The 9,844-nt window shown below is 41.2% G+C and overlaps 1 long non-coding RNA gene across 2 annotated transcripts; it reads right to left on the bottom strand.

Annotated features, from left to right (window-relative positions):
* Positions 1 to 155: 155 nt before the first annotated feature.
* On the bottom strand, positions 156 to 6,411 carry LOC127302248 (uncharacterized). Of its 2 annotated transcripts, none has more exons than XR_007852735.2 (8): positions 5,853 to 6,411; positions 4,901 to 5,312; positions 2,348 to 2,552; positions 2,006 to 2,065; positions 1,833 to 1,910; positions 787 to 844; positions 558 to 683; positions 156 to 201 (listed from the first exon to the last, which is right to left on the bottom strand). It is a non-coding gene; the product is annotated as an uncharacterized lncRNA (long non-coding RNA). The 2 variants fall into 2 exon arrangements; XR_007852740.2 differs by having other exon boundaries at positions 4,901 to 5,235; positions 5,853 to 6,407.
* Positions 6,412 to 9,844: the final 3,433 nt, after the last annotated feature.

The raw sequence follows: 9,844 nt of genomic DNA, 5'->3' as shown, positions 1-9,844 counted from the left end.
GAGAACTACGATAAAACCAAATAGTCCTAGAATCTAAGATGTGCACACCAGCCAAGTACAGTCAAAATAAGTACAAAAAAGTATGAGGAACTATTTACATCTAGGGACAAGGGTACATCACGTTGCCCAGAATTTCACCTTAACCATGCAGATCAAAGAAAAGGACATCGCTGCCACAGGCAAATATTCGTTCCAGCCTATCTGCATACACACCAGGCGGTAAAGTTGGGTTAAAAACAGGCAACCAAATAGAGAACCAAATAGACATAGCATGCCAAATTAGTTTCTCAAACCATAAGTTCCAGATTAGGGTAGGGTCAAGCTCGCAGTATATTTGCAATGACTAGCAGGATCAAAATAAGCCACTAAACTCAATCATTCATTCGGTGCAAGTTTAAATGCATCCACACAACACCAAAATGGTCTCAGCGTAAAATTAAAATGGTATTAATTTACGAAGCACACTTTCTAGATGATCAAGAGTAGATGGCCAAAGTACTTTCAATCACTTGCAGAATAATCCATAAACTGAATTCTGGCAAGTGACACCTCTGTACCTGCTTATTTGACAAATCTTTTGGACCGATCTCGATTCTCAAAGGAACACCTTTGATTTCCCATTGACAATATTTCGATCCTGGAGAATGGTTGTCACGAGCATCCAAGTCTGCTCAAATCCCTGCCTGATTCAAGGTGTAAATTGTTCAACTCGCATGCTCCTTTAATATCCATTCTGTCAGCATCTTTAAATGGCAGATGAATAATGAAGACCTGGATAGGTCTCACCTTGGGTGGCAGGACTAAGGGACCTTGTCATCACCATGTGTATTACCATGACACCAATCTAAGAAGAGCAAACATGCCAGATATTAGAAATGCAAGCATAACTAGAAAGAACATATGGTGACAAAATACCACATTCACATAATTAAAAAAACTAGTACTAAGCTATATTTCAGACTGCAACATGCCTCCACATCACAACTCAAGGAGATCAACAAAACATTATGCCAAGACGGGTACAATATCATATCATTCAAGTATCTATACAAAGTTAATAGTGCAAAAAGCAAGTTTAAGATGATCAACTTGAGGGGACCACCACAAAGTATTCCACAATTAACACGTACCTACCAGAAATATGTCACAGGAAGTTACTATTTAACTGGCAAGTGACAAGGAATCATTTGTAAACATCTACTACCTCCATTCCAATCAATAAGGCTTATATTATTTCTGAGAAGTCAAACCGAGTAAAGTTTGACCAAGTTTTCACAAAAAATACAAAATCAATACTATTAGATAAATCATGAAATATATTTTCATGTGATACCTATAGAATGATATATACTTTTCTACAAGTTTGGTCAAACTTTACTTGGCTTGACTTTTCAGAAATATAAGCTTTATTCATTGGAATGGAGGGAGCAGTGGATATGCATAAATCTACCCCCAGAAAGACATGCCTAACAACAAGAGCCATCACCAAGCTAGTAATAGAACTGTTCGACAAAAATACAATTAACATCATATATCATAGTTGAATACAAACCTACATGTCATGCAAACATGTCAGGAGACAAATATAAAACAAAGATCGCTGACATGCATGATCAACTAATTAACTAGTGTCCAATTGAATCACCCTAATTAACCATAAAAAAGCAGATCCAACCGCCACGGTAACACCAGATTGAACATGACAACACACAGGTACACCGAGAATATGCTAACTCAAATGCCGTTCAAAAGCACACATTCATGATTCATCAATCTCATGGTACAATAGCTGTCACAACAAGAGAGAGGCATCGCGGTGGATTGAGATATACCAGATCCTTATCTTGAGGATGCAAAGCTTCATGGAGCCGTTATCGAAAGCAAGGAGCAATAGAGGTGTCTAACAGTAGCTGCACAGAAATACCAGGGGCTACCATCGGTTAAGGCTACATGGGAGAGGAGGAGCTGGGGTCTTCGGCTACAGGAAACTGGAGTAGAAGAGTACCTAGGACGACACAGAGGGTTTCAAGTGCATCCTGAAAGAGCTGCATCGGAGAGCCAAACCCTGCATGTAGCAGTAAAATTATGTCAGCGCATGTTTATGTCCGTAGCTCGGATGTGTCACATAAGAACAAATATATACATGAAAATTCAAGAAAAATCCAATGAAGAAATTCACTAAATAAAGAAAAATTGAATAATGCTGCTCCAATGCTCCAGAATGTATATAACCAATTAATGCGAACAATATATATGTGAGAGAAATTCTAACTAGAGACCTCTCTGGTTCATGTAACGTAGCAAATGATATGCTAGAACTGAGAAATGATTCACAACAAGAAGGTACCAACGAAAGACATTGGCAATCATTAATATTTATCTTGTGGCAGGCTTGAAATGAACCAGCATCACGGTCCAGTTGTCCCTCGACCTTCTCCCGGAAGACGCTTGCATTTGCTCCAGGTGGAATCCGGGCGACAACAGACCGGGCAAGAAGAGGAGACCACCACCAAGAGCTCAGGGAGGTCGGCGTTGATGTCATTCAACGTTTTCTGCATGGGGCACAAGCATGGGCATGAGTACTATGAGCAAAAAAAAAATAGGATCATTTGCCTACATAACATTCTAGATTATACACATGACGATAATGATATATGTTTTGAACCAGGAAATGTACATGTTTCCAATAGGCACGGCCAAGATAGATCGTTTAAGTTTTCTTTTCTTCTCTCAATAGTGATGTGAAAATTACTCTCAACAGTTCACCTGTAAGTATGCTTTAAGACAATACAATAAAGTAATGCTATTGTTTAGTCACAGCAACATCAAAGCAAGCAATAATACGGAACAATGCACATCAAAGTAGACCGACCACCGTACTCAAAGCCCAACCAGTATCCATGTAGTCAACTGAATAACTACATGGGCTACGTCCCTTCCATAGAAAAAGAAAGAGAATGTCACTAATAGTATAAGTTGAATCAATGAATAAATAATAGACTTTTGAGAAAACTAACCCGCTCTTTTTTATGCCCCAGGAACTTCACAACACGTAAGTTAGAGAAAATCCTGTTGAATGCCTTCATCCAGTTGTCAATAGTCCACTTCGAAACAACAAGCATGTGACGATCAGTTTTTTCTTCTTTTTTAGTATCATTTGTGTCTCTACTCTTTTTTTTTCGTGGGTTTAGTCTCATGCATGACGGTGCTGGCTAAACCCACAAAAAAAAAAAAGTTGAGCCACAACTGATCCTAAAAAAGAAGAAAAAACTGATCGTGACATTTTTGTTGTTCCGAAGTGGACTATTGACAACTGGATGAAGGCATTCAAGAGTATTTGCTCTAGCTTACGTGTTGTGAAGTACCTAGGGGATAAAAAAAAGCGGGTTAGTTGTCTCAAAAGTCTATTATTTATTCATTGATTCAACATATACTATTAGTGACCTTCTTTTTCTTTTTGTATGTTAGAATGCTATATGGGACTAACCGCAGACGCAGGAATTTGATGTGCGCGTGACTAGTTATGAGACGGCAAATAAATAAAAGAGAAAGTTAAAGGTATCCACTGTGGCTACATTATTATTGATGAAGCTGAAAATTTAATGTGTGCGTGACTAGTTATGACCATGCACAGGAAAGTAGACCGACCACCGTACTCAAAGACCAACCAAGGCATTGCTGTCTCCCATGACGACGGCATCTTGGCGATGTTGTAGCTATGGTGTTCTTGATGCATATTTTGTAGCAACCAGTTTTCCGAGAAAATAACTCGTATTAAAAGCATATCATACTCTTGCTGCAATCTAAAGCTCTTAGATCAGGCTGATCAAAACTCAATTTAATGGTGTGGGGATGATCTAGTCTATTAGTTCCAAAACACATCCATTTCATCAAGCATGAAATAAGTATGACAATGAACTCACAAACAACACCAGCTAACTTGAGTCCCTGCAAGATACTACACTGTCCAGGTAAACTTGTTATGTTGAATGCTTACTCGGTCAATTGACTAACTTGATGAAAGATAATATATTTTTTACCTAATAATGCCAATTGGGAGCTCAATTTGCATATGATTACTAATCTACTGATAAGAGTAAAGATCACATGGCCTAAATTTTTAGATGATCCGAATCTACAAAGTCATGCCAAGGGTTCAAAAAATGTGAGTAGATCACATGGCAAATGACCAGATCAGAACTACACTTGAGAACGAATGCAGGTTCAAGAAACAAGTGATCATATTTACACACAAAATTACATGTACGACCGCTTAAAATCATACAGCTAATCGCAAAAATCGAACCAACCCAGAAATAATACTACACAGGCTTGTGTTTACTACAACCATTAAGTGCATTAAAAAAAGATCAAATAGTAGAGAACAATATCCAACTGAACCAGTCACGAAACAAAAATGATGGATAACTTTACAGAATTAAAGTCCCCAGTCCCCATTGTCTAAAAGACTGAAGCATGAAGCTAGACCAAGATTTTAATCAAGTAAAATAGATTTCCTGCTTCCGTATTACATCAATAGGAAAAAAAGCAACATATACAAATTCTGCATGCAACCAGCAGTCCAGGACATACTTCAATCCATTGGGAATCAAAAAACTTCACTTCAAACTTGAAGCTATGTACTAGTGAGAACTGAATGCGAAAAAATGCAGCTTTTCAGGGGCGACTGAAACGACACAGGCCAGAGTTATTTCCCTACGAATTCGTGGCCTATTTCAAGTAATCATCAGGCCGTACAGGACAAAATCTTTAATGCCATGGCAGAAGAGATTTATGCATAATTTCAGCTACGAACACATTCATTCAACGTGATAAAATGATATGTACTGAATTTGAAAGGACTGCAACTCGATGAGGAGGACGAGGAGAGGGAGCTCACGGGTAGCAGCAGTTTGGGGAGGCAGCGGTGGACGATGTGGTGATCGGCATGAGGAGCAACAGTTCGGGTTCGTGGCCAGCGCCGGCAGCAGCAGCTCGGTAAGACGACCGCCAGCCTTCCTCCATGCCTCATGTTGCAATTCCTGTGCCCCTCCCGCCGGAAAGAGGCACGGCTGCGCCGCCTTGGTCGTCCCCGACAGCGGGGCACCAGGTCAACCCGTGGAGTTCTACGTCTCGGCCAGGCACCACCAGGTCTCCCCCTCCGTTGGGTGCTGCAGGAGAGGAGACGAGGACAGCGGCGTCCTCTTCGGCGACACCAGCAGCGGCCCGCGTCAGCTGCCAACGTCAATGGCAACAAAAGAAAAGAAGCCCAGGTTAGAGTAGGAAGAGCAAGAAGCCACATCCATGGGTACCTGCAACAAGTTAGTTATCAAACCGCAGTGAAAACTGAAAACATATATGAGTAGTAATAGCTTGAGACAAGATAGAGTTTCACCACTGCATGTGCATGATGAGCAGAAAACAATCCAAAGAAACTACTGCCTATGCGGACCAAGTTTTTAATTAAGTTGAATATAGATTTCCCGCTTCCATGTTTCAGCAATAGGAAAAAAGGCAACAAATATAAAGTGTGCATGCAACCAGGAGACTGAGGTCGTACTACAATCCCTTGGGAATCAAACAACTTCACTTCACACAGCTATGTACTAGTAAGATTCTGAATGCGAAAAAATGCAGTTTTTTGGGGCCGACTAAAACAACACAGGCTAGAGTTCTTTTTTCCTGTGAATTCGTGGCCTAATTCAAGTAATCATACTGGACCAAACCCTAACGCTGCCACAGGAGATTTATGCATAAATTCCGCTGCTACCACATTCATTGAACACGATAAAATGATATGTACTGAATTTGAAAGGAATGCAAGTCGATGAGGAGGAGGAGAGGAAGCTCACGGGCAGCAGAAGCTTGGGGAGGCAGCGACGGACAATGTGGTGGTCGGCATGAGGAGCAACAGTTTGGGTTCGTGGCCGGCGCCGGCAGCAGCACCTCGGGAAGGCGACCGCCGGCCTTCCTCCGTGCCTCATGTTGCAATTCCTGCGCCCCTCCCGCCGGCGAGAGGCACGGCTGCGCCGCCCTGGTCGTCCCCGACGGCGAGGCACCAGGTCAACCCGGTGTAGTTCCACGACTCGGTCGGGCATCACCAGGTCTCCTACTCCGTGGGGCGCTGCAGGAGAGGAGACGAGTAGGCGCCGGCTCGACTTGAGTCCACGGCGTCCTTGCCGGAGGTCGAAGCGAAAGACGGCGGCGGGTGAAGCCCACGCCGACGGGTTGGACCTGCTGCGGGAAGGAATGGGGGTGGAGTGGGGGCCGGTGGCCCGTGCCGTAGCTTGAGGGGAGGTTGGCGGCGCATGCAGGGCTTGGCGTCGAGGAGATTGGAGAAGAGGCTCAGGCCATTGGAGGTTAGAGTTGGGGATAGTTGAGATCCGATTTTAGTTGAGATCCGATTTTAGGGGATTAGCATCCTTAAAGAACGCGGGCGCTAGGGTGGTTTTCCTGGGAATACCTCTTGCGTCGACGCCACAATAGGAGCCGGCGCTCCAGTTCTATCTCCAACAACCAACGTTTCCTTCCCAACAGCAATGACTACCCACGCGGCAGAAAATAATTCTGTTTTAGCGCCCGTATTAGCAGCCAGCGTTGGAATATAGAGCGCTTGGTTATTTTCATTTTTGGTAGGCATTATTTTTAATCAGCTAAGCGCCTCCTTAAGCGACTACGGTCGGCGGTGGCTCATGTCGCTTAGGGTAGAGCCGTTCTTGCCGCCGCCGCCAGCCCGTCGCATCGGTTCCCCGCCACTAAGTCGCCTTCGCCCGCCATCAAGCTGCTGTGCCTAGAGCTTGACCGAGGCGTCGCGATGCTGAACCTGTAGCTGGGACGAGTATTACTTCATCAACAACGATGATATAACAGGGGCTTAAAAATGCATGCCGACACCTTTGAAAACCATGCACACTCCACCATTGAACTGGAAGCTTTGTTTAGCAGTTCTTACATAACCAAAACGAAACAGTAGAGTAAAACCAGTAGCTCATGAATTTCAGTGAGGGTTAGCATACCACTGCCCGGTTCTTCTTCCGAGACTCTAGAGTCCAATCAGTCCCTCGCAGTCATTGGATAGTTTCAACATTTAAAAGTCATCAAAGAAGCGGAAATTCAATTTGGCCCCCGGGTGCGTATGCTCCCTCTACTAACAAAACATATTTTGAAGTGTGGAAAAATTTTGATAAAAAATTCTACATGTACATCTCCATAATATATGTGTATGCGTCAAGTTTCACGAAAAAATAATATTTTTGATGGCCTATGTAAAAAAGAGAAAACTTATCCTGCGGAAAGCATTATTTTCAGCACTGAATTTTGTCTTTTTTACCCACGTCACATGATAAGTTCATTTTTTTATGAAACGACTTTGTAAGCGAGTAGCACATGAAGACGTATGTTCGAGTTTTTTGTTTCAATTTTTTGAAATTTAAAATATGTGTAAAATGCATTCCAAAATATAGGGAGCATATGCTCCCATGTTCCAAAACACCACTCCCCATCTTTACTATTATATTTCAGTTGGTCGTACGTCATACAACGCGTTTGGTGAAGGAGATTCGGAACATCTGGGCCGCTCGATCTAAATCAAATCCTCCGCGCAAAATCCATCCATCCAATCTACTTTCCATGTAAAATTGCCCCTCCTTTTGGACCTTCCTTGCCTCTAATCAAGATATAAATCGTAATCAATTGGACCCTACTCCCACAGATCCCACTGCTTCCAATATTAAGGCATGATTAAATATTATTCCTTTTCCTAGCTACTAGTCATACGGCATTGTAATATCCCAGGTAATGGGGTTACAAAAATAGAGGAAACAGATGTGTGCATTGCATTCATGCATAGAAAATCTGGGAAATTTTCGCGCTTTAAAGTAAAACAGTCACAGTAACTGAAGTTTCACTTGACCTTGGTGGAATTGAAGTAGCTCATCAAGTCAAGCGCTACAAACCTCAATGTGACTTTGATAAAACCTTGTTTTGGGTAGAGATGATTTGATCTAAGGGGTTAGATCAAATGGAACTAATAATCAACATAACAACACTTTACTCAATGATCAATTGCTTGATCTTATAAAAGATCATAACATGGAATTCCTTGCCATAACATATGAACCTACAATTAATTGGAAATCAAGTAACAATAAAATGGAGAAACCATTCTTGACTTATCTTTTTCATGTCTTAAACTAATCCTTGATCCTACCATGAACCTCATGGTATTCATTCTATCTCAATCTTGGAAACAAGATAAGGAGATCAACTTTAGAAGTATATATTCTTCTCTATTCTAAATTATTATACATCAAACCCAGAGAGGTGAGAGTTCTATATTATTTATTAGAGAAGCAATAACAAACCTGGAGCTAAACCTTGGATATACATCCAAGTCTTCAAATCATCATCTTTAAGAGGAACACTAGTATATTATTCAAGACCTTCCCTAGAGAGAGAACCCATTTATGTTAACCATAGATTCTGATGATCACATCAACCTCTATGGAGCCTAACCTTAGGTTAGCATTGAAGTCCTTCCAAATGAGAGAAACCAAAGATACTAATACTAGCTTTACCTATTTAAGAATAAAGGAAAACCATTGAATTAAAGTATTAGCTTGTAAACCATTTCATCTTGGAGTAGTGAGATAACCTAATATCACATGGAATAAGATTATATCCATGAATTGATAAAGAAAGGAGGAGACTAATCCAACTAAGCATCTAGGTGGAGACTTAACCCTTTGCTATCTAATGAGATCTTGTGAACATACCATTGAAGGAGATATGCCCTAGAGGCAATAATAAAGTGGTTATTATTTATATATTTATGTTTATGATAAATGTTTATATATCATGCTATAATTGTATTAACAGAAACATTAGTACATGTGTGATATGTAGACAACAAGAAGTCCCTAGTATGCCTCTTAAACTAGCTTGTTGATTAATGGATGATTAGTTTCATAATCATGAACATTGGATGTTATTAATAACAAGGTTATGTTATTGTATGAATGATGTAATGGACACACCCAATTAAAGCGTAGCATAAGATCTCGTCATTAAGTTATTTGCTATAAGCTTTCGATACATATTTACCTAGTCCTTATGACCATGAGATCATATAAATCACTTATACCGGAAAGGTACTTTGATTACACCAAACACCACTGCGTAAATGGGTGGTTATAAAGGTGGGATTAAGTATCCGGAAAGTATGAGTTGAGGCATATGGATCAACAGTGGGATTTGTCCATCCCGATGACGGATAGATATACTCTGGGCCCTCTCGGTGGAATGTCGTCTAATGTCTTGCAAGCATATGAATAAGTTCATAAGAGACCACATACCACGGTACGAGTAAAGAGTACTTGTCAGGAGACGAGGTTGAACAAGGTATAGAGTGATACCGAAGATCAAACCTCGGACAAGTAAAATATCGCGTGACAAAGGGAATTGGTATTGTATGTGAATGGTTCATTCGATCACTAAAGTCATCGTTGAATATGTGGGAGCCATTATGGATCTCCAGATCCCGCTATTGGTTATTGGTCGGAGTGAGTACTCAACCATGTCCGCATAGTTCACGAACCGTAGGGTGACACACTTAAAGTTGGATGTTGAAATGGTAGTACTTGAATATGGAATGGAGTTCGAATATTTGTTCGGAGTCCCGGATGAGATCCCGGACATCACGAGGAGTTCCGGAATGGTCCGGAGAATAAGATTCATATATAGGATGTCATTTTATGTGAATTAAAATGATGCGGAAGGTTCTATGGAAGGTTCTAGAAGGTTCTAGAAAAGTCCGGAAGAAACCACCAAGGAAGGTGGAGTCCAC

The sequence above is a fragment of the Lolium perenne genome, chromosome 5 (genome assembly GCF_019359855.2).
Source record: "Lolium perenne isolate Kyuss_39 chromosome 5, Kyuss_2.0, whole genome shotgun sequence".
Lineage (NCBI taxonomy): Eukaryota > Viridiplantae > Streptophyta > Magnoliopsida > Poales > Poaceae > Lolium > Lolium perenne.
Note: the sequence above shows the minus strand (reverse complement) of the source record. Positions and strands in the feature narration are given on the sequence as shown.